Below are 27,463 nucleotides of genomic sequence, written 5' to 3'. Positions count from 1 at the left end.
TGATGACTAGCTGCCTTCTCTCTAGTCTTACACTGCTAAATTAGGGACGGCTAGCGCAGATATCTCTAGTGTAGCTTTGCGCGAAATTCAAAACAAACAATCCTATTGGTAAAATTAAGAATTATTTTCATCAGCCATTTTAAGATATTTTAATAATTCTGGTAAATCTACGCTTTGCCTTTGTAAACATAGATGTTTCTATGACAATTTCAATCATAACACACTACTACTACTTATTCATATTAAGTGAATAGTTGCAGACCATGTATTTGTTCTTTGACAACACGTTTGCGCAATTCGGCCAACATGTTTTCCAACAAATATACAAGTAATTCCAATGAGAGGTACTTCACTCTACAAGTTTTATATTTATTCGAAATTATATTTACTCAGCGGTAAGTTTCAGGCTTACGACGATAAAGATTAGGTTTCGATACCTGTGGTGGGCTCATCACAGATAGCTCATTATGTAGCTTTGTACTTAACTACAAACAAACAAGCAAGCTGACCAAATATTGTGAGGTACTATTGGGTTTATGGCCAAAAGTATCGTTAATACAAACAAACATAGCAAATATTAGTAAGTAAGACTATAATAAAGCTTTGCACATCAGTTACGCTTATAGATATATAAAAATAATTTTCTTATAACTAATTACCAAATTTTTTCTTGACATAACCGAAGAACTTTACCCACCGTAACTGAATACGCACTCTGGAAAAAGGTTTTTTTCACTAAACACATAAGTTCTGACATAGCATGGTGGTTAGGCCGCTCGACTCGCAATCTGATGATCGCGGGTTCAAATCCCTGTCACCGAATATGCTCGCCCCTTTCAGCCTTGGGGCGTTATAATGTGACGGGCAATCCCACTATTCGTTGGTAAAAGGGTAACCCAAGAGCTAGTGGTTGGTAATGTTGACTAGCTGCCTTCACTCTAGTCTATCATTGATATGTTAAGGACGGCCAGCGCAGACAGCCCTCGAAATTGCACGAAATTCAAAACTAAACAAAAATCTCAAAACCTTATTTATTTATCATCATCAGTACTCAAACATTCAAGTTCAAAGTTTTTAATAAAACCTATTATTTATATTTTGAAGCTATAAGTTTTCTTCTATAAATATAAGTATTCCAAATAAGCCATGTAAAATGTTTAATACTCACTATTTATTAGATGCAATAGAACCTGTTCAACCTTACAAGACTTCTTGGACAGAGCTCGTAAACATGGTTTCTCCTATTGCATTTTAAACACAAAATTCATTCGCTTTTTATTTAGAGAGATTTGAAAATATTCTTGCTATTAATTTTGTGTGTGTGTGTAGAAATTTTTCGTAATATCACAATATTTTTAAACTCTTACGTCCACACTTTAATTTCTTTAGAAATTAAGATAATGTTGAACTGCTTTAATGTATTAACAACTAGTAGTTTTACCTCTCGTTAGATAAAGCTCTTACTATATACATATCTTACTATAGTTGATATAGTTATATGAAAGTGTCATATATGATATGTCAATACGTCACTAGTTGAGTTACAATAATTCTTTATTTTCTCTTAATTACTTTTACTTTATTTGCCATATTTACAGTCATATTATTACAGTCTTCCTGCTCTAAGTCTTATTATTACTGATCTCTCGAATTTTATCTCATTTACTTTTGGGCATTTATAGAAGGTTTAACTTTATTCATTGGTTCATGTTGTTCGCTCCATGTGTTTTGTTAAGCAGCAAAAGATAGTTGAAGTGGGACTGGTTATGTTAGACACATTTCATAGTATGTTTAATATATTGTTTTTCTTTTTATTACGTTTAACGTTATTATATTTTCATTACAGCAACAATATTCTAGCTATTTATTGTGCGATTTAGGTTGTCATTTAATTTCTGATTCATTATTATTGAATATCTTCATGAACATTAGTTTTGGCTGTACTATCTGGTAGTATCCTGCTACTTGATCCATAGTAATATGTGTCTTAGTAATTTATCTCAGATGTCAGACTTCACTTGAGTTACGCTGTTGGAGCCGTTTAACGGGATTTCATCGGTCATAAAACGTTTCTAGAGAGGATGGTGTCAAGTGTTGTTTATACCCGGTCGTACTGATGTTAATTTGTTCAACGAACATTGAACCTATGGCAGTACTCGAAGCAACCAATCAATGTTTGTGTGTTCTGTAAGTAAGATATACTCTATTTCATTAATGTTCCTTTCATTAACAGTTTTGGTAGAATGTTTGATATATCTAGCTCTATTGTTATACTTTTATTATAGAAATAATTTTGCATTGTTAGCTTATTACATGGATTTAGGACTATCATAAACCTTCTAAGTTGACCGAAGCCCCCCCCCCCCCGAGTAGCACAGCGGTCAGTTTGCAAACTTATAAAGCTAAAAATCGGATTTCGATACCCGTGGTGGGGACAGCACAGATAGCTTATTGTCTAGCTTTGTACTTAACTACAAACAAACAAGCAAGCTGACCAAGTATCGTGAGGTACTGTTCGGTTTATGACCGAAAATATCGTTAATGGCGAAGGTGTCTAACTGATGAAAAGATGTATTCTAATCTTTTTAAGAAAGAACGTAATGAAAGCATATTTAATAAGCTATGCTCATTACCAGGTTGAATGAATTTGACACTAATGTAAGAAAATTCAGTTAAGTAGAATTAAAAGAAATTTAGTTATCAGTCTTGGAAATTACAACATTTCGTGTACAGAGGAAATTAATAAACACCGCATTCGGTTTTAGATGAAAATCTGCAAAAAAAAGATGTTTTATGTATATATTTAAGAATGATTATTTTATTAGTCATTATGTACCAGAACGTTGCTCTCGCAAAGAATTCGTTATTTTCTGTTGTTATCGACAGACGGTATTGTGGCTTTGTTTTCTAGTTTCCAATACTTTTTAAAGTTTGTTCTTATAGATTATAAAATTTCCTTGAATAATTAGTTTACAATTACTGTGGATAGCTGAATAATGTCGTTGAAGTTGCTGCTACTAATATAACAAGTTTAATTAATATAACAAGTGACGATTTAATTGATATAAGAAAAACTTATTCCCTACTTTCTCTGTATTATATGACAATAGAAGATCTAATAACACTCAATGATTCTTTATTTATGTAAAACTCTGTATTATATGATAATAGAAGACCTAATAACACTCAATGATTCTTTATTTATGTAAAACTCTGTATTATATGATAATAGAAGATCTAATAACACTCAATGATTCTTTATTTACGTAAAACTCTGTATTATATGACAATAGAAGGCCTAGTAACACTCAATGATTCTTTATTTATGTAAAACTCTGTATTATATAATAATAGAAGGCCTAATAACACTCAATGATTCCTGATTTATATAAAACAGTGAATAGAAGCCAGCAGTCATCAGCAAACAGAAAGTTATTTTATGAACATTCTTGGAATATCCTCTAATAAGTAGATCCTAAACACAAATAAAACGATCTTTATTTCTTTATAAAATCGAAGAGTTTTCTGAGACTAGTTTTCACGCTAATTTTCTTAAGGTTTATTTTTACTTCTCGGACTATTCAATATGTTTCTTGAGACACAATCTGCGAACTGACTGTGTGAAAACGAAACTGGAAAACCTCATCAATCCTTAAACCTGGTTCGTGTTAAAGTTTCTACAAGTTCGTTTTTATGAATGCAGCTTCTTGACTGAGTTTAGCGGAAATTAAACTAAAGTTTACGTGTTGTGTGTAAATGTCCACTTTGCTTACTCGGTTAAACTTAATTATATGATCATCATCCGGACCTAACCTAGCCAAGAGCACGTTGGGATTTAGGTTTTGGTGCGTGATTTAATTATACCAATACATAAATCAGCTTTCTTTATATCTCAGATCATTATCCGTTTTTCAAAAATCAACGTCTAACATTTCTCTTTTTAAATATATTTATAAGATGTCTGGATGTGTTCTGCAAGGTCAGTAACTCCTCCCTGGAAAGCTCTGTTGTTAGCTAGTATTTTCAAGTGGCAAATTTCTGCTAGTTTACTAGATGAAAATGCATTATTTTTTAAAATGTCACTGCGATTTGCTGATATTATTTTCGAATTTTCACTTTATTATCCTAAAACATAGTTACAAAAGAAACGTAAAAATTAACAAAATCCGAGAAAATGAGAATTGAAACATTATGATAATGAAAAAACAAGAAACCATCACAACAATGCCAACAGTGAGACTCGTATGAATTGCGTTTATGTGGCTTGAAAAAGACAAAGAAATCACGCAACATTATTCTAATGCTTTTTAAAACGGTATCACATTTCTGATATTATTACTGAAGGCAGAGCAGTAAAAGCATCTTGTCATGTAAGGAGGTTTCTAATATTACAAAATGATACAATTAGATTTGAAACATATTGCAGGTCTATGACAGCCGTTTCCCTATCGGTGTCTTTTTACAAATTTTTCATCAAATAACATAGCGCATATTGTCTTAGTTACAGGTATAAATCATTATTTTGTGCTATGTAAGTGTCTCAGCTTGAATCTATCTATATTAAAAATGTCACAAGAAAACGCTGAAATTGCAGTGTCAATCTACCCAGTCCATGAGTATATTGCAAAACGCCATTAGACATTCCTAACGGTCTGTTTAATTTGTGTCTTCGTGTATGACTCTTCTGAAAATAATTGTTTTTGTGTAACAGATGCAATACTTAAAACGAAATATACATATTTTCACATTATCATAGTTTTATTTTGTTATTTGTGGGTAAGACTAAAGTATTTATTTATCAGTGAATTATGAAAATCGAAATATTGAATGATTTTTTTTGATGCTACAATGAATAAAATGTATACTTTAATTACCTTAAGTGTCAGAGTAAGAGGTTTCAACCTTTCTAAAATACCACAGAAGAAATTTTATACACGTCGGAGGTGCATAATTCAAAACTATTAGTAGAGCATAGAGTCTACGAATTTTATCGTGTGTGTTTCTGTCAAGATGGTGTGGATCGTATGTTGTTAGCGTTCAGTGATAATATATCCATGGAATTGTAGCTTGCAACAAACCATTGGCAAATCTCACATACCCGACGTTCAATTAAAAACAATCTTCAAAAATGTTATTTCATTCTACAGTGGGTTAATAATGTATAAATAAATAAAGTGAGTTGAATACGATTTTAATATACAAATCACAAATCATGTGACAACCACGGCCGCTGCAAAGTCGCGATGGAACAGGCTGTATCAGAACTACATTTTGAAGTTAGGTAGGCAGTGTGATGGCACCGAAACTTGATTGCTTTGGTAAGGGTATGTAACAAACTTTCCCAACCCAAAATATTAATACACCCCAATCATAAAAATACTTTGATATCTCTTGTACTAAATGGCAATAGTAAACAAAAGATATGGATCGACTTGGGACACCCGGACTATCCCTAAGAGATCTGTAACAAGTCGTATCTGAGCCGTGGTAAGCAACATTTAGTGTATTGTAACAGTTCAGAATTCACGAACACAAAGGTACACGTGCCCCGGGCAACAATTCCCAACATAATAAAGAATACTTTTTGTCAGGAAAAACAGCATAAGTCACGTGTAAACGAGTTGCTTCCATGACATATCCATTCAACTGTTGCATTCCACAAGCAGCTGGAGAATAAAACGGCTATTCATGCTATTCCACGGAAAGACATACCGATCAAGTCACCAATTCTAAAGCCTATGAATTTCTGGGTGATCGATTGTTTGAAATAGGTGCTGAAAAACCATAGTTCTCGTACACCACATGGATAATGAAAACTACAGGAAGGAATTAGGCTGTTTTGAACATAATACCTTACAACGGATCCTTTTGCAATGGAAATTACACTGCAGGTCTATTTTGAAGATGCAAAGTCGTCAGATTAGAACATGAACAGACGTGACGACAAAGACCAACAACGTGAGGAGGCTAAAAATGTTTGAATATAATATACCGAACCTCTGTAGTGTTCGTTTCGTAAAGAGTAGTGCAACACTAAAAAATTAACATCACTAATATTTCGATTGTATTTTGACTTTTAAACAGTGGAAACGTTTTTCGAATAAAGTAATGTTTATTAAGCATGTTTGAGCTCCTTAGAAACTATGTGAGAAAGAATTAAAACCAAAGGGTTAAAAGTGTGTTGTCAAGCACAAAGCTACACCACAGCAATCGAAACCCGAGTTTTAGAGTCGTAAGTCCAAAGACATACCGCTGAGGCACTGGTGGACATTAAAACTAAGTGACTAAGATGATGAAAGTGGTTTAGAGAACTAAACAGCAAACCCCAGAGACGTTCTTATAAGAATATAAACAGTCCTCTGTTTAATTTAGACGCCTTCAAATACAAGTCCTTGGTATACTATATGTCATGTTGCTATCACTGCTCGGACTGAACGTGGCATTAATGGTTTGAGTGTAGGATAATGAATGTGAGTGTTCAACGTTCACACATATCCTGTTGCAAAAAAAGCACTCCGCACTTTACGGCTAGATGTGCTACAAGCTTGACAGTTAAATACCAATATCCGATTAAATTAGCCCAACAGTTGGTGGTGGGTGCTGTTTATCTGTTAACTTCCCTGTAGTGTGTCAGTTCAAAATTAGGGACGGGTAGTACAGATAACGTTTGCGTAGATTTGTGCGAATTTGCGAAAAATAAACAAACAAAGCTATCTATCCCTGATCACCCTGTTATTAGATTAAAACAAAATGACATAATATGTAAGTTAGATTTTCCTTCTGTTATGTAACGCTTACTCTGTCAAGTTATTTCAAACAACAGAGATTTAATTTTATCCAGTATTTCTTTCACGAGGATGGACGTAAAATAAGAACCACACTTTAGCCATTTTACTAATACGATCATGGTGATAGGACAAATCGCAGTACAGATGCCTGTTTTGTGTTGTTTTTTATTACCTAGCCCTATTATTTTTTCTGGAAATAATTTTTTTTCTTTCCTTACGAACTAAAACTGACGTTGTGTGTTTTGCCTACGTCCTATCTTTATTGTCAATGTGCTTTATTTATCAGGAATAAAAGCATAAAAACAGTGAGGGAATATATTAGTGAACATAACTTGACATTTGGTTTCCTTGTCAATCTTTCCATTTCTTATATGTTTCCTCAGACAAACATAAACCAGAATGCTAATAAGGATTATGTTTCCGCTAATTATAAGTCTCTTTAGTGTTGATTCGAATTTTAATAATTTTCCTGTTATTTACACTTTCAACTCAAACACTTTTTCATTTTTTTTAATCCCCTGGTGAGTTAGCGGTAAGTGTTCGGATTTACAGTGCTAAAATCAGGGGTTCGATTCCTCTCAGTGGACACAAAAGATAGCCTCATGCACCTTTACTATAACAACGCACGCACGCTTTCTTTTTAATTGAATTACAAAGGTTAGGGGTATGCATATGGGTAATGGCAGTTTAGATATATGATTTTGTGATTTTGGGTACCAATTATTGCTCTTAAAGTTAAACGGTTTAAGCGCATATATGAGGCTTCCTAATAGAGATAGATTTGAAAGACAGTGTATCTTCACCACTTCGTGGGTTTTATCTCTCTGATATCTCTGCTACTAGGATTCATTCTACCCTCATCACTCTGTAACCTATGCTTTACTTTTATCATACGCACTACTTCTGTCCATTGTTCTCATAACATAAGTATTGTTACATTTCATCTAAATTCAGAATTACTCTTCCAAAACCAAAATCTACCAACACTAAGCCTAACGTTTCTTGTAACTGGGCAAAATAGTTATTTTTTCCCTTAATTTTATATCAAAGATGGAAGGTATATTTAATATACATTCCGTGTCTATTTTTGGCGTTACCTCTATCGTTTGAAGACTTTCATAATCCAGAAGAAATACAAGCTTTAGCATTATAAACGCATTAACTCAAAATCTACGATTGAGAAGTTGAATAAAAAATTAAACGCCTTTTATTTCTAAACTCGTAACTCGAACTACTGTATTTTTTATAATTCAGGGCAAAGCTTCTCAAAGACTTTTGAATTCACAATTGACAGATATCTATCAAAAAATATATAAACTTGTGTCACAATTCTATAAACGTTACGCACGTTTTCGTCAGAAGTACATTTTCTTGATGAGCATCTACAATCAATAATGGAGAAGGTTTATATACTCCATTTATGTCATGAATCAAGAAAATGAGTCACTTTTTTGGATATTGTGTTGGTTGTTTTTGATTTATTGTAACAACTAGCGAAAAGGGGTATACAGGAGTAATAAGTATTTATTATAAATATATATATATATATATACAGTTCGACGTTTCTATAAGAAAGGATATATTTTTAGTTCACAATTTAGTTCACAAACTACACAATGAACTATCTGTACTGTGTCCACCAAGGGTATCGAAACCAGGTTTTTAGAGTTATAAGTTTTGTTAATGCTATCAAAGCCCAAAATACTCCAGTATCTCATTTTTATATGTCATATAAATACGTCTTTGTGTTTCGAAGTTTCAACGGCTCCAAATGCATCTTACTTTGAGAGTTATCAATTCATTTAAATGTTTTACATAAATAATGTTACAGTTTTTTCAATAAATAGTAAGCTTGTTTGTTTATAATTAAGCACAAAGCTACACAATGAGCTATCTGTGTTCAGCCCACTACCAATATTTATTTCACCAATGTGCAGAAGTTACTTCTAATGATGTATAGTGAGAAATTCTATAAATAATGTTTCTAGATAGATAAATAATATTATTAAGTTACATTAGATCTATCTAGAAACATTATTTATAGCATTTCACACTAAAAATCAATATAAGTAACTTCTGCACATATTATTAAGTTACATTAGATCTATCTAGAAACATTATTTATAGCATTTCACACTAAAAATCAATAAAAGTAACTTCTGCACATATTATTAAGTTACATTAGATCTATTTAGAAACATTATTTATAGCATTTCACACTAAACATCAATATAAGCAACGTCTGTATATTAGTGAAATAGATAATATTATTAAGTTACATTAGTAACAAATAACTCAACTAGATATGAAATCTGAGCTATGATGTGTTCAAAATGTGCTGCACTCTTATGTGATCTTTAATTTTGATAGAAAATTTGGAATCCTGATCATATCAACTTTCTTATCTTTGTACAGAGTTCAACTTGATCATATTAGAAAAATTTTGTAATTTGCTTGTGGTATTTGGTATTTGTAGCCGAACAGATCTTTATGCGACTCATGGGTTAAACGACTAATTTAGAAACCCCAAGGTTCTGGTATAGCCATCCCTAGTTTTGAACTGCTGACCAAAGAAAGGACGATCAATCAGTAGCATAAGCCGTCTAAGCGGATGCTCTTAACTAACTAGCTGGGTTTTCACTTTTATCATGCGTCCAGAGCTAAAAGTACAGAGCGTATTGAGCAGCATATAGCGGATTTAAATTTGGACCTTCTCATCCCTAGCTTGGGAAGCTAACAATAAGACATCCCAAACCCTAACTTGTTTCTAAGACACAGACAACTCGAGCGCCATGCTTAAAATTTATTCAGTTACGTAAATTATACTTTATTTTGAACATCTCTCAATTGCATACTGATTTGTTCTTCTAAGTGATTGATTCATTTGTATGCTCCAAAAGGCGACTATATTTATACTGACCATTGGAGGACACCTATCGGGACTGACGTAACAGTAATTTTCAAAAAAATAATTAACAATGGGGTGTCTAGCCCTTTCTTTCAACTTGTAATTGTACTTGCAAATGTTAGTCCTGTAATTCATTAGTGATTAGATATTGGTAAGGCCATTTCTTAATTGGGCACGGGTTTTATGTTCTTGTTTAAGCAATGAAGCAGCTTGTAAAAGTTTGAACTAGTTAAACAAACTTTTTGAAGAGCTACCCAAATATGATTTTAAAGAAATTTTTAAGAAAAAAATAATTAGATTAAACCGTATATTGTGGCTTTTTAACAATAACTTCGCAAGTTAATTTCTTGCATTCTTAAACACCATCATTTCTGAAATATCTATAACGAATGAAAAGATGCAATCTAAAGAGATTCAAATACAGCAGGCTGGTTTGGGTAATTCGACGGTGCTAAACGCTCTACTGTAAGAATAACCTACCCCCCCCCCCCAACATTATATGATAATGATAACGTACGCGAGTTCTCTTCAAGCCTATCATATCAACCTAGCGTTAAAACCAGAAATCACGTCCCTTCTGGCAGTTTTCCTGAATTACCTAAAACCCATAAATAAATCACCACTAGCTTTTAAGAACGAAAGCCAATAAGTTTTTATAGATGAAGATTACGCGATTGATCATTGATATAAAAAATAAAGTCACTGAAGTATTCATTAATAAACATCTCACTTAGAACAATAAATAGTTTATCAAAGAAACTGCCGACATCTACTAAACATTACCTTCCTATCTATTCGTCATTTAAATTGATGGATACTCCTATATCAATATATTTTCAAATTATGATCAGTAGAGTTAATAATACCATCTCTCTGATGCGTGAAGTGAAGCTTGTAGTTTTTTATTTGTTTCTTATTAAGAATCTACCCGCTTTTCACCGTAAAAATAAATTAAATAAAAAACTTGCCTGGTAACGATAGCACACGCGTTAGCAAAACACAATTGAAATTATAAAAGCAGAGAAAGAAGAACGTGCATTATCAGAGAAGGGTGTATTTTCTTGAAACCATATTTTAGAGAACAAACTATTTAACAAAGATATATATTTCTCTAACACTTTCATTTTAATCTAAATATATTCTTGATACCTTAAGCTTTTTATACCCTTGAAATTATCTATCATAGAAATTTGGTATTTCTAAATGTGAAGTAGTTCAAAACAAAGAGTTACTGGATAAAGTAGATTGATTTGTTTTCTATTTTTTTGTTATAGGTAAAGACAATTGCTACTTTTATGGAAGCTTTTCCTTGGTGTGTTTTTCAGAGTTTCAAGTTGTGCATCTATTGTAGAGAACAGTTTCTGAATCCTTGAGAATATTTTGTTTATTTAAAGATGTTACAGCCTGTGACACTATGTATTTAGTAACAGGAAATGCAAACATTACTGGATATTCGCAGATAAGCTCCTGTGTTCTTATTCAATCTTCTAATATTTTTGCTCAAGAAAAAAAAATCTAGTTGTAATGTTACAAGTAGTTTTTCTGAAAATCGCTCAAAATTATGGATTATTAGGCAAAATGAGCAGTTATGAGGTTGGTTACTATCAGATCTGAAACACCTAGGAGTCACCAAACGAATCATTTGCAACGAATTGTTATAACAATCACGCAAGATGTATTAAATTTCTAGGACCAGACTTAGTTCTCATTCTATACACTTATCCAAATATTGCTGCACGCGAGGATCCAGTTTGCCATTATCTGCCCATAAAATCTGCTACAGAGAAAACAGTGTTTAGCATCCCAATCGTTTAATTTCGTGTTTCTTAGAAACTGTGAGACAGAGAGTATTTTTTACGCACCATCCAGAAGAATAAGTACGTACTACAGTCAACAAATGTTTTATAATAAAAGTCATTAAACAACAAAACATAAGATTAACCGCTTTAGTGTCCGACTTATGTTTATGATTTTTTAAGTATAACTGAAACCCCAAAATATACCATTCTATCGTAGTTTTCAATGGAAATGAAAACTTATTGTTTGTGCACCTTTTGGAAGCTGGTTATACTTGTCATGTGACATTATATTTATTAGTATTGGGTCTATTACATTTTTAAACACTACATTTGTTATCTAATTCCTCGATAACTTATATAAACAAGATAATTAAAAATTGATAAATTAAAAAGGGAATAGGGATCGTCAAAAAATTAAAGAAACAAATTGAATCAATATGTAAATATTATATTTTCAAGCCTACAGCTAGTGACTCTAAAAAAGTTAACAAACTAGGCTAAAAATAGTATTTACATTATTTTCTCAAGCTACAAATCCTTTTGTTGACTCCACATCCACAGTACTTTTCAATTTTAGTAGAGTCAAAATAGGGATTTGTATCTTCAAAAAATAATATAGACATTATTTTCAGCCTAGTTTGTTTACTTTTTAAATTCCCTAATTGTACACTTGAAAATACAACATTTGCATTTTGATTCAACTTGTTCCTCTACTATTTTGACGATCTCTATTCCCATTTTTAAATTAACAATTTTTAATTATGTTATTTCTTAAGTTTTTTACGTCCATTTATGAAGAATAAATTTTAAGATATATGCGTCCATATGCATTCAGTTGAATGTTACATGTTTTTCAACAATCTACTGCTGCATTGACTATTTTTTTATCCAAACATTATTTACTGAGCCAGGTGGTTTTGTGCCTGAGGTTTTAAAACTACCCTATGATATACTCAATACTGCATTCATTACTACTTTCCAGCTTTCAGTAAATTATTCGTAGCCGGTCTTTCTGTTGCGGTTTGTAAAACTATAATCAATAATATTAAGGCTGGAGACATTGTTATATTCATTGTTTACTCTAATAAAACGAATAGTTTCTGACTAGTATAAAACATAGCATTTCCGACTAGTATAATGGTGCTTAGATGGTTTATCCATTTCTGCGATGCTTGAAAAGCTTTGAAGAGTTTATGTTGGGTAGTGAAGAAGAACTTCGAAAATTTTAGAGGGTGAAAATCTCGAATTTCAAGAATCAACTTAAAAATAACCCTACAAACTTCGCAGGAGTTTGTTTAGTAGCTGTGCGTAGATTTTGGCACAGTATATCTAGCCGTTTTTACTGTAGGCTTTGGTGCTTGAATGGCTTCCAAGAGAAACTTGGCCAGTAGCGATGAAAAAACTGATAAAATCTCTGCTTATTTTTCAAAAATCAACATAAAAATAGTCCTATGACCTGTGCAGTGATTTAATAGGTTTGCCCAGATTTAAAGAAAATATTCGTATCCGTTTTTGTTTTTTCTGTAGACTTGTGAAACAAGAATAATATGAAGAACAAATGGATGAATCAACTTTTTTTGCTATTATCAATATTTTAGCAGCTTTAAGCATTGAGATAAATGGTTTTGAGTGTTGTTTCAAGAACAAGTCTGTTTTTGAAGATGGTATTTGCTACTGTGTTGTTGTATCCTAGATGGACTGAGAAGCTATAATTTGGACGACACGTGTCGTCGACAATGGATATGACAAATATCGTGTGGTTGGACTACTGTTATTATACCCTCCTCCAATTCTTGAAAACCCCCAAGAGACGAGATAAAAACTCTTGTGTTTAAAAATGTAATAGGCCTAATACTAATATCTTATGATTAGTATAATTGTAATCAGGATAAAGAATGTAGTGTTTAAAAATGTAATACTAATGACTTATGATTAGTATAAATGAAAATGAATTCTGTTTATTCCTTGATATTGTTTCATTTTTTTATGATAGTTGTGGACTCACTTGGACAAGCAAGTAATTTGTCACAATTTTAATATTTAAGCCAAAATATCCTGAAACACAAGGAGCTAAAATAGACAATGGGAACTATGCATGAAATTTCGCTTGACCACTAGTAAATATCATGTAACACATTGTTATATTTGTAATCCTTTTTTTTGTATTCGTTGACTCAAAGGGAGAACTTATGGCTTATAATGCTGAAATTTTGGGTTCGATTCCTCGTGAAGATAGTCCATTGTGCAGCCTTTGGATTAGAATAAATAAACAAACATTTTTTTTTCTTTTTTTAGAAAATGTTGTTTAGCACAAAGCTACGCAATGAGCTATCCCACTGTGAAGATCGAAACCTGAAATCTAGTGTGGTGTTATAAGCCCTCAAAGCTTACCGCTGAGCTACCATGGGCATTACAAAATGAAACGTTTGTTTTGAATTTCGCTCAAAGCTATCTCGAGGGCTATTTGTGTGCTAGTCGTCCTTAATTTAGCAGTGATAAACCAGCCACCTCCAACTCATGGGCTATTCTTTCACCAAAGAATAATGGGATTGACCATCACTATATAACGCTCCTACGACAGAAAAGGCTAGCATGTCCGATGATGAGGATTCGAACCCGTGACCTTCAGATTGCGAGTCGAGCGCCTTAACTACCAGACCATAAAATGAAAAGATAAAACGAAAATTAGAAAATGGTCTTGAACACTACTTGCATGACCATTTGGCCGCTATCAAACGGTTTAAGAGTCTCTCCGGTGGCTCAGAGTAAGTTTACGGACTTACAACACTAAAATCCGATGTTCAATTCCTCGTGGTAAACAGAGCACTAATAGCCTAGTGTTAGCCTTTGCGCAAAAACAAACAAAAACCAAGAAATGACTTAAACAGTCATAATACTTGTAATCAAGAGTTCATGCTACATCGACAAGTCAAAAATACCGCGTTCGTGTGTTTAAAATCAGATTTTTTTACTGAAATATTCGCAGGTTAACTTCTAGAAACGATTTTCAGACTTCTAACCTGACGTTGTGGACTCCTTACATTCTATGAAACAGAAGACTTCAACCAATCTCGCATAAGATTTTTGTTGTGAGTGATAGTAAATAAATTAAAACAAAATTTACCTGTACATTTTTCTCTTTACTAGTTTTACCAATCTCTCGAACGCTTTATCGAAGAACTACGAAACAGATTAGTGTGCCACCTGTCTTGATGATTCAAGGATTAGGATTATTTCGGTCTGTAGTATTTATTTTCAGCACAATTATATACACGGATTGAAAGTGGATGGGAAATCAATCAAGGATTCCTTAAAGCTACTGGCAATTGCAATTGTCCTCGTGAAGAGTGCTATCTTGAAGAAACACAACAAGGTTACTTTAGAACAAAAAAGTGGCGAACTCATCGAATGAAAGCCTAATCGGCTTATTTGTTGTGTTATACTTGGAAAAGAGTTTAGTTTGTTTTCTGTTAAACCTTGTAGTTATGAGGGAACTCTCCTCATAAGCTGATTGGGCGGTTCTGTACAATTAATGTACGTATATGTTAAGCCTAACGCAATATATCTTTATAACTAATGAGCCTCTCGTTGCATTATTGCCCACTTTCGAAAACTTTATTGTTTAATTGGTGCTTTATTTGTTTGTTTATTTGAAGTTAAGCATAAAACTACACAATGGGCTATCTATGCTCTGCCTACCACAGGTATTGAAACCAGGTTTCTAGCGTTGTAAGTCCGCAGACATACCGCTGTGCCACTGGGTTGCCTTAATAGGTGCAATGGGTGTAAAACTGTAAGACAAAGCAGGAAAAAATAGTATTCATCGAATCATCATCAATGAAGTGTTTTAATGCTTTAACGTTTATATTTAGATCAATAACCTTTATTTGATTTCTTATAAAGTTCAATAATATTTTTCTTGTAAGGATTATCTTGGTAGAAGTAACATTCACTAATAGAAATTTCTTTATTTTAACATATGTTAGGGGCCTGGCATGGCCAGATGGTTAGAGTGCTCGACTCGCAATCTGAGAGGTCGCGGGTTCGAATCCCCGTCCCACCAAACATGCTCGCCCTTTCAGCCGTGGGGGCCTTATAATGTGACAGTCAATCCTACTATTCTTTGGTAAAAAAGTAGCCCAAGTGTTGGCGGTGTGTGTTGTGATGACTAGCTGCCTTCCCTCTAGTATTTCACTGCTAAGTTAGGGACGGCTAGCGCAGATAGCCCTCGTGTATTTTTACGCCAAATTCAGAACAAACCAAATCAATCATGTTTGTTAAAGCAGGTAAAGCATTATAATCTAAATTCTAAAATATTTGTAGCATCTAACATGAAAAGTAGAAATAGTATGGCGTGATAATATCTGGCGAGATGCAAATCAATTTCACTGCAAGCAGTTGACAAATAAAGTAGTTTGACCCAACCGGTCCGCACTTTGTGGCAGTGAATGTGCTATACTTGTGACTCAAGAGTTGTCAGTAAGTGCTATTTGTTTGTTTGAATTTCGCACAAAGCTATACGAGGACTATCTACACTAGTCGTCCCTAATTTAGCGGAGAAAGAGTAGTTTGTTTGTTTGCAGTTAAGCACAAAGCTACACAATGGGCTGTCTGTGATCTGCCCACAACGGGTATCGAAACCAGGTTTCTAGGGTTGTAAGTCCGCAGAAATTCCGCTGTGCCACTGGGGGGGGGGGCATTGTGAAAGATTAGAGGGAAGGGAGCTAGTCATCAACCCCACCGCCAACTCTTTTAACAACGAGTAGTGCGATTGACCGTAACTTTATAACACCCCCACGGCTGAAAGGACAGCATGTTTGGTGGGATGGGGATTCAAACCCGCAACCCTCAGATTGCGAGTCAAGCCCTCATCACCTGGCCATGCCGATTGATAAGTGCTGATTTAAGTTTCCAATGTATTTCATAAATAATTGTTTTAAAAAATTGTCGTTTTTGATCTATTTACAAACTGTATTTAGAAACTGAAAACGTTTCAATACTGTTTATCATTGGCATCGATGAGTTCACAACACTATGTACTGCCTTCGTCGCTATATACCACTCAAGTTAGGTAAAGTATGATCAGATATATTATTAGTAAAGAAGATATCCAAACAATGAAATAATTTAATATTAATTAACATAAATTATGTTTATCGTACCTAGTTTATTCTAATATTTGTAAATTTCAAAATTTATGTGAACCACTTTAATGCTATTTATAGTTAAAAAAGAGAAACTGATTGGTTTACTATGAGTTTTACTTTAATTCTAATTAATAAACCTTCAAGCCTAGACTTACTTAAACTATTTTGTTTCGTTTGTATTATGCTATGTTTTACGTGTGTTCCAGGATATTAAAAGAGTCATGTAGTTTTTTTTTTTATAAATGAACTATTCTTTTGTTGTCAAACATAAAGCTGCACGATGAAATATCTGTGCTGTTTTTATGGAAGGGATCGAACCCAGAATTTTAACGATATAAGATTCCAATATTACACAATATTAGGTTAAACAATTCCCAAAACTCGAGTGCTTTCAGAAACAAAAGTCCACCTCCCGATAAATGCTCGAACAATTGTTTTTACTTTATTGTTATATTTTGTTTGATGTGTTACCTGTCCTCGCTGTGTCAGTAGTAAATTTACGGATTTATATGCTAAAATTAAGGGTTTGATTCCCCACAGCGGACAGAGTGCAAATTGTCCATTGTGTATGTAGCTTTATGCTCAAACATGCAAACAATATATTACCTACGCTTTTGAAAATTTATGTATCAAATGTTGTTACCTGTTTCTTATTTGAATTTTTATAGGGTAATTTATTTAGGACAACGAAGTGTTTTGACCATCCTAAAGGTAGCAATACACAAAAATCTTTGTTCTGTTTATTTAAAGGCATTATAACACTGAAGACAACAAAAATTTATTGTTTAAATACTTTTAAAGACATATTGTCACAACAGTAGAAAAAATATACGCCTCATTTAAATACTTTTAAAGACGTATTGTCACACCTGATGAAAACAAATATGTCTCGTTTAAAAACTTTTAAAGACATATTTTCACACCTGTAGAAAACAAATATGCCTCGTCTAAAGACTTTTAAAGACATATTGTCACACCTGTAGAAAACAAATACGCCTCGTTTAAATACTTTTAAAGACATATTGTCACACCTGATGAAAACAAATACGCCTCGTTTAAATACTTTTAAAGACATATTTTCACACCTGTAGAAAACAAATACGCCTCGTTTAAATACTTTTAAAGACATATTGTCACATCTGAAGAAAACAAATATGTTTCGCTTAAAGATGTTTGTTATATGTGCTTTAAGAGTAAGTGTGCCTGTTTCGTTTCAGTTTTGTTTTGTTTCGCCGTTAAAAGAAACAACCGTTATGAAATAAAACATTACATTACTATTAAAAGAAATGAAATGAGCTTTGTTGTAATAAAAAAGCAATTTTTTTTTGTAGGAAAATTTATGATATATTACAAGTGTTACTAATAACCCAGGAAAATAATGAATACGTAGTGAATATTAATTTAAATAATTGAATATATCATAGAATTTAGAGCTCATTCGATTTAATTTTGAATCCGTTAACAGAACATAATAGTGTTATATATGGAACGTAAAATAGAATAATCGGATGGACAATGATTCAGATATAATAATGTTCATTATACCTACATGAGTACAACAACTCTCACTACAACTGGTTAAAAAAATCATGAACATTTCATTCTGCAGACATTGTTGAAGATGACAGGTCTTGGAGTTACAATTGGATTCTTGTCAATTTGATTTCTATAAACTTCATACTTTAATCCTGTATAGTTTCTTTTCCCGCGACTCTACAAATAATTAGCACGTTGTTTGACAGAAACTGTTAACACTTGAAGAATGAGGTGTTACGTAGGATTGAGCTTTTCACCTCACTTTAAATTGAGCACGTTCTAGTAGAAGATGGTCAACTATGATGACTCCACTTGAAAACGATACTACACGAGATGTGACCAATTAATCTGGCAGAATCTTTCCTCTTGAACTCTTTCGTTGTCATTTTCTTGCGTTATATATGAAAGTAGTTCATGTTGTTAAAATTTTGTCACCGTTAATCTGCATTTCCACTTACAACAGTCACACATGACATGTTCGTTAACTTTCAAATCCCGTTTTTTTTAATTATATTTTTTATATTTGTATTTATGTTATTTCATATTTATTATTTCTTCATTCTAATATTCCTTTTTCTTTTTGCGGCTTTCATTATTCCTTGTAGCCTTTAAAACGCTCCATCAGTCAAATGTTTCATTCAGAGTTAGTTGAGGAGACTACATAGTTATAGTGATTCAAGCGTTTACCATCTGAAAGTGTCCAGATCAAGATCCCGCCAATACCACAGCGGTATATCTGCGGATTTACAACGCTGAAAACCGGGTTTCGATACCCATGGTGTGCAGAGCACAGATAGCCCATTGTGTAGCTTTATGCTTAACTTCAAACAAACAAACCAGAACAAGTGTAACAAACCTGGAGGTTCATGTACAGTAAGCAGTTTCATCCGGTCAGTGCACTTCCCTCACCTCTTTTCCCCAATCTAAATTCGCGTTGGTCTTACTATAGATTATCCGAAAAACTATTAATTATACACTTACTATCCTAGATACAGAAACCAACAGTTTACTTATAAAACTGTACTTATGTATCAATCATTACTAATTAATTGTATTCTGGAAGTTGCATAGGTGAAAAGAAACGAGTTATCTCATAATTAATTAGAAAAAAGATTGATTATTAATTATTTAAGTTGCTCTAAAAATTCTTTCATATCGTAATTTATTAGATTGGAAGCTAGGGAGTTTTATATAGACAGAAACCACACTGAAACTTGCATTTGTTAAATTTTAAGTAGGTTCAAACACCACTGAAGCTTGCGTTTGTTAAATTTTAAGTAGGTTCAAACACCACTGAAACTTGCATTTGTTAAATTTTAAGTAGGTTCAAACACCACTGAAACTTGCGTTTGTTAAATTTTAAATAGGTTCAAAGGCTACGTTATAGCGATATTAGGAATATTTTACAGTTTACAGGACTGCATATCAACAAGGCTACGTTATAGCGATATTAGGAATATTTTACAGTTTACAGGACTGCATATCAACAAGGCAGTTGAAGCTTGCGTTTGTTAAATTTTAAGTAGGTTCAAACACCATTGAACCTTGCGTTTGTTAAATTTTAAATAGGTTCAAACACCACTGAAGCTTGCGTTTGTTAAATTTTAAGTAGGTTCAAACACCACTGAAGCTTGCGTTTGTTAAATTTTAAATAGGTTCAAACACCACTGAAGCTTGCGTTTGTAAATTTTAAGTAGGTTCAAACATCACTGAAGCTTGCGTTTGTAAATTTTAAGTAGGTTCAAACACCACTGAAGCTTGCATTTTCTAGATTTTAAATAGGTCCAAACAGTAAAGAAGCTTAGGTTTGTTAGATTTTAAGTAGAGCTTGCATTTACTAGGTTCTAAATAGGCTCAAACCACATTGAAGGATTAATTCTAATTGAAGCTTGGACTGTAAGCAATGTTGTCTTGATCATCATACATCAGTATCCAAATTGTTCAGGATTATAGTTATAGTTACAAACGTATTGTAGCTAATAAAGAAACCTATTCACTGAATATCTAGAAAAAAAAATGTAACATAAAATACATATGAAAATAACGGTAATACCTAAACATTTTAAGAGTTTTTATTCTTTCACAAGTTTTGTAATATTTTCTGCGAACCAAACATCTAGAGAATTTGTCTTTTGCTCATAATTTTATGGAAATGCCTTTTTTATATAAAATCTAGTTCAATTCCTTCTATAAGGTAGAAGTGAATATGGTACTATTTATTATAGGCAAATAAAACGGAAACAAAAGCATGCGTGTAAGTCACCATTAACTAATATTTCAATTCGGAGGGAGTTGAGGGAGTTATACTAAATCAGTTTTGAATATGCAAACCATCAAATCCGTGACAGTCACAGATGATATAAAGCTGCGGTGGAACTAAATGTATCAGAACTACATTTGTTGTTACACAGGTAGTGTGCTACAAAAACGGATCATTTTAGGAAATGTATGTGATACCCCTTTTTCGAGATAAATAGTATATGTACACTCAGATCATAAAAATGTGTTAAGGTCGCGGATTTAGGATTTACAATATGAGGATATCCACTGTACTTAATAACATTGTAAAACAAAGGGATATGGATCAACTTGGGGAACCAAAACCATCCAGAAAGAGACCTACAAGTTTTACCAAAACCGTGGTAAGCAAAGCGCGACGTTTTGTAACAGGTGAGAATCCACTAGCAGAACGGTCACTTGGAAAAGCCGACCACGTGCTTTAGGTAACAGTACATAACATAATCAAGAAGGATGTGCATCTTTCTAAACTAGGCTAAAATGGGTGTGGATTCATCAAGAAAAGATTTCCATTCATATTTTCAGATAAATCGTCGCATATCTCGAGCAGCTGGAGAATGAAACGGGTATTCATGCTACTTTGTGAGAAGACGCGCCGATCAACTCACTGGACACAATACCAATAGATTTCTGTGTGATTGGACTGTTGATATAGGTGCTTGAAAACTGTGGTCCTCATACAGTGTATAGATTATGGATATTAGTATGGGAGTAGTGGTTGCTTTGGACATGACATCTTTACAACGGAATCTTTTGCAAAGGGTACAGTGTACGTTGCACGGGTATAGTTAAGACAGAGTATGCCGACATAGGTTGTAACAACGTGGTAAAGTTAGAAATTTAAAGCACTTAGCCCCTCTAGTACGTGCGTGTGCGCGCGCATGTGTGTACTTTAACAGATCAAATGATTGTGGAAAAGTCAATGTTTGAATTTCAACGGAATGTCTAAGCCCCACTTTTAAGACCCCAAGGTTCAACCACATCCTTTTCTAACACAGAACTACTAACCAAAGGGATGTCAACCAGTCAACAACACTTGCTGCTTACTCTGCTACTCTTACCTAAATATAGAATTCAGTGAAATTTTGACAACATGCTCACAGATGAAACTGCGGAACATGTTTGGCAGATCGAACCATAAATCTTAAAATTTGCTACTCATCCGGTGCCCATTATTATGTAGTGATATATTAAAGGAAATTCCTAAACGTAATAGTAAGAAGTAAACAAATACGCAAACAAGCAATTCAATAAAATAATCATCGTTTTAATACTTTTATCGATAGACATTTCGAGTAACCAAATTTATATAAAATGAGTATCCTAAATTATAGAACACATCAAAAGTTATGCTAAATCAATCGCTTCTCATGATATGGTGGTTTACTCCATAAAAGTCACATAATCAACACAGTTCATATAGGATGTAACTTACTTTTTTTTTATCTTGATCTAACATACTCCAATGCGAGTCCAAGATTGCCAAAATATAAAGATTACAAGATATAACTCTCTTCTTTGCCTTTCCCCCAATTCTATGCAAAAGTTTCTCATGTTATCCCTCCGCTTTTAAGAATTGGTCACCTTTGGTTTGTTATCTCTCAGCCCACTTCCAGGACTGCCTTTGAGCAGCCTTTATTTAACAAGGTAACCCTATCACACTATGGTAAATTGAAACAGAACTATACCAGACACACTAGTAGCCATATATTCACACAGGTTGTGCTATTGTTCTGTGGACAACTAGCTGGAACTTGTCACATACTAACTAAGACGTAAATTTCTATGTGATCTGTAACTCATAGTACTTGAAAGTATTACATTTAAACATTTCAATATATATTTAAGCTGTGTGTGGTATAAACTATATCTATATATATATATATATATATATATATAGCATTAAATTTTTCCATTTTTGTACCAATATTTTAGATAAAAGTATAATTTAAAAGTCTTTTACTTTTTATAAAATCATGGTATTGGCCAGTTAAGTAAATTTTGAAGCAGCTTTAGCACATCAAACGTTGAAATAAGAGAGTTGCAAATTTCGGACAGTGTGTTCGGGAAAACCTAATTTACGTATAGACAAATAGGGTTGTATTGTTTTATTGAGATACTTTTTGTTCGAGAATATTTATTTTAAAAATTGTAAACTCAAGGACCTTCAGAGAACAAGCTGAAACAGCGCCCCCTTAAACCTGACAAATATATTTCTTGTTATTTCTAAAAAAGACCACACCTATTAATCCCCTGTATTAGCTTTATTTTTGAACCAGAATAGGATACATGGTTGGACAATCCAATTTGAAAACACGAATATTAGATCAAAAACCAAACATGTGAGACTGAATATTTCTCCATAAATCCAAAACACATGCCCTAAAGGAGTCAATGACTTGCACAGAGTTAGGATAGGTGAGACACAACTGTATCTCATTCTTTGTTTGCAAGAAATATAATGCATATTACATAAGGAAAATAGGTAAGCTCCAAGAAAATTGAATTCGAAAACGCTCTAGGCAACGTAACCCATTACTAAAGCAATCCGTGACCAAAACAAACCGTAACATTCATGGTTTACAAAGGACTGAATGCTCTCATCAAAGATGCTATCGAGGAACCATTCAATCATTGAATAAGAAATCTTCTTTATAATTCCAGTCTACGTGTACGTGTTAGCTTGAATTATTCTTTAAAGTATAATTTTTGATCTCAATTTTTCTTGCTTTCCGTCTTTCTCACTGCGCTGATCTGTATTTCGGAAATATTCTTATGAGGAGTGTAATGTCATTACAGACGACACGTATAACTGTACTTTAAACTATACCTGTCTAATTGTTCGTTTGTTTTATCACACAACAGATTATATGTGCTCTGTCCATGACGGAGAATCGAACCCTGGATTTTAGCACTGGGGGACAACAAAGAGTTGGAAAATAGAAAAATGTGAGAATTCAACCACTTTGAATAGTATGATCGATATTCTAAGCAGAGTAATTCTTTTATATTCAACAGTCTAGATCACTCTCGAAAGAATGTGGCAAATTTATAAGAATTTATAAAACCCACGTCATAAATCAAAATGACTTAGTAAAAAAATTTATTTTAGTAAATACTAAAGATTTTACTGTTTGACTGTTGTCAAGTGCAAACCTACACATTAAGGTATCTGTGCTGAGGTCACTACAGAGATTTAAACCAAAATTTTAACTTTGTAATCTGTCAAGATCACCGCTGGGCCACCTGGGAGGGAGGGAAAGTAAAGGCACACAGGAAACTTAATTATTAGTTTGTTTCAGTTAATATTTTACCCTAAATATTGAAGAAATAACGCAATCGCAAAATATTCAACTTTGCTTCAGAAGTTTCTTCACTACACGGACATGTGCGATTTTTCGCGCGTCAAAAACGTTGATAATATACTAAAATATGTTCACTTCCACCTGAAATATGTCGTTATTTCTTAACACAATTATTTTACATATCTTTGGTTCACGAGGGTTCTGAGCGGATAATTGCCTATAATTCAGAAATAGCATGTTCTTGGCATTAAGTCCCTGTGCTTCACGTTTGTAACTGTATTTTTTGCGACCTGAAGAATGGGAAAAAACAATACTTTCAAAAGTCATTACTGTTTAATATTCACATTACGTCACTCCAAAACAATCTGTTCATAAATTCAGTAATTTGTTCTCATTACTGAAATAATGTATTTGTTTTAAAAACATTATAATTGCAACCTGAAGAATGAAAAAACAATACTTTCAAAAGTCATTACTTTTTAATATTCTCATTACGTTACTCCAAAACAATCTGTTAATATATTCCGTAATTTGTTCTCATTACTGAAATAATGTATTTGTTTTTAAATACACCAGTTTTTCGCTTAGGTGTTTGTGTCAAATATAAATGAAAAATAAAACACGTTACTAAATACTTTTAATCTGAACGCTTGCTTCGTAAACCTTCTAAAATTATATATGTGGGAAAAGATACCAAAGGATTGAATTTTTTGTCTTATCTTACAGCTACTTAAACTTGAAATAATTAATCTATTTTTTCACCGCGTCAAGTAAATGAAGTAGATCTCCCAGAGTTCCAAGTGAAGTTTATATTATATAACGCCCTTAAACAGCAACAAAACTTAGGAGTTATCTTCAATATCAGAGGGTCTTATTACTAACTTAATGTAAAGTGTACGTCTGGTGTTTGGTAGAAAATAATTTCGTTCTTTTCATATTTACTTCAATACATAGACGGTGGAACATATTTCAATTTGGGAGTGGGGCACCTTTTTTTATATTAACTCCTGCCACTAAAATGAAAAGTGATACATCGATGTTTCCATGATAGCTATATATAAGTCTCTATTCTCCATTCAAAGGGGCACTTTGTTACCGGTCAAAATTAGGGGCGCATGCTCCAGTGCCCCCTTCCCCCCTCCGGTTCCGCGCATATGCAATATCGCAGGTTTTAAAAACAAAATAACCCTGGGAGACTCAAACCTCTTTCTAAAATGGTAAGTCATAAGAATAAAAATCATGGGATTACTAACTGGACAGCATAGCTCATTATTATGGGTATTTGTAATCAATATTCATAACACGTTAAGATCATACCTCTTTGAAGGCATCTCTTACAGTGCTGGTATGCCAGTTCTTTTAAATGATGAGTAAAGTTAATTCAATAATAAACAATTGGTGTTAAAATAAATAATATTGTGTTGTTAATCCTTGCCTTAATTATGGTTTATAAACGACGTAACTAAAGAAATAAATCTATAAACTTAATCTTCCTCACACCATAACTGTTGTTCTTTATGCAACTTGATGATACAACTGTTTCTCAACCGTTCTGTCTGTCGTATCTCAAACGGCCTAATAAGCGTTGGTGTTGAGTGAAAAACTCGCCGGCAGTGAATAGAGCAGATATAGTGTGATTGAACTGTTGTATATTATCCTATACTTTCATTCATAACTTCTTAGAATTATTTAATATCCATTAGAAAACCGATCCATTTGTTGCCGCTAGAATACGTATCTCGCGGATCTTAGTAATGTTCTGGTTTCAAGCCACAGGCACAGGTCTACTCATATTATTAAATAACTAATACCTTATTCAACGAACTCCATTCTCTATTACTTGACGCTTACCTATATGTTGAGGAAATTAATCGCCAAAACACTTAAATCTGCAAGAGATCATTTAAAAACATATCACATAATGCCTCAAATGAACAATACTTTTCTCAGCCTTGACTTACGCCCGTGGCTTTAAGTATCGGTACCTTTCAGAAAGTGCTTATACACGTGTTTGAATAAAATAAAATAAATAAATAAAAATCAAACATTCAATGCCTTCACCACGCAAATAAAAACTGAATTTATTAGTAAAGTTACAATCAGTAATTGCTTGATGTAGTCAGTGGACGAAACGTTTCAAATTGATTCAGTTTTTGTTTGCGAGGTAAAAAAAAAATCAAAGTCAGATTTTATTTATATATTTTATTTATTTTTGAATATTGGTTTGATTTGGTTGATGTTAATCATAAAGCTACATAATGGGTTTTCTGTGCTCAACCCACGACAGGTAGCGAAACTCGAATTTTTGCTTCGTAAACCTGCAGACTTTCCGCTGAGGAGAGGGAGGGGTATTTGAATATTAGATACTTTTGTTTGCAAAAACGTGAATGCATTGAAACAATGTCGCTTTAATATAAATTAATATAAGCAATTATACTAGTGTGATGATAGATTAATATAAGCAATTATACTAGTGTGATGATAGATTAATATAAGCAATTATACTAGTGTGATGATAGATTAATATAAGCAATTATACAAGTGTGATGATAGATTAATATAAACAATAATACTAGTGTGATGATAGATTAATATAAGCAATTATACTAGTGTGATGATAGATTAATATAAACAATTATACTAGTGTGATGATAGGTTAATAATATATCTTGATGTTATAAATATTACCCCTATTAATTAACAAACATACCACTTTACGGCGTTTCTTCACCCTTGTATTCTGAGAATCTTTTATTATACGTTGGTAAAAGAGTAGCCCAAGAGTTGGCGGTGGGTGGGTGGTGATAACTAGCTGCTTTTCCTCTAGTCTTAAACTGCTAAATTAAGGACGGCTAGCGCATATAGCCCTTGTGAAGCTTTTCGCGAAATGCAAACCGTTCAAAGTCATCTTATTTTCAAGCACTTTTCCATTAGAATTAAATAAGCGATAAAGAGAGCGAGTTTGATATCTTACTCAACTAGGAAAGAGTTTGTTGTTAAGTACAAAGCTAAACAATGGGCTATCTGTATTCTGCCATCGTAGGTATCGAAACCCAAATTTTTGCAGTATAAATCTACACAATTACCGCTGAGCCACGGGGGGAGGGCACTAAGAAAGATAACAGTTATTAGTATCATAACTAGAACACCTTTAGTCAGATATATTCAGGTCAATTTTTTAAAATTTTCCTGCAGATGTTCTGTATATAATTCTTGTTACCTGAACTTAGAAATGTCTTAAACATGTTCAAGTCTACTTTCGTTCCATTATAAAGAATATAAGAAGATAATTTTCAAGAAGGGTTAAAAGAGGTATGATCTGACAACTATAGTTTAATATATTATTTTGATAATAAACAAATAACCTTCAAAATAAACAAGAATCAAGGTATGTATTAAATAACATATTCGTGCGTTCACTAGACTCATTGTACATCTTATTTCTTGCAAATTGGTTTCATATAATTTCCTACCTCTATAAGAGATAAATGATAAAAAGTAAATCGTAAGATGTATTATTCGAAAGATCTCAACTATAAAAGTTTAACTGGGTGACTCCTATGTAGGTAAAAAATTGATAACGTTCAAACTTAAAATAATAAGAATTGAGATGGAACATGTAACCTACAATAATTATAAAAATGGATTTCGGGGGCTCAAGTTCCTTGACACATACACAGGA

General features: G+C 33.0%; 1 protein-coding gene across 1 annotated transcript in view; it reads right to left on the bottom strand.

Moving 5' to 3' along the window:
* LOC111086660 (allatotropin-like) overlaps positions 1 to 27,463 on the bottom strand; it is a 35,954-nt gene that overhangs the window by 7,336 nt on the left and 1,155 nt on the right. The gene's annotated exons all lie outside the window — the stretch shown is intronic.

The sequence above is a fragment of the Limulus polyphemus genome, unplaced genomic scaffold (genome assembly GCF_000517525.1).
Source record: "Limulus polyphemus unplaced genomic scaffold, Limulus_polyphemus-2.1.2 Scaffold1302, whole genome shotgun sequence".
In the NCBI taxonomy this organism is placed as follows: Eukaryota; Metazoa; Arthropoda; class Merostomata; order Xiphosura; family Limulidae; genus Limulus; species Limulus polyphemus.
This window is presented reverse-complemented; position numbering and strand designations above follow the sequence as displayed.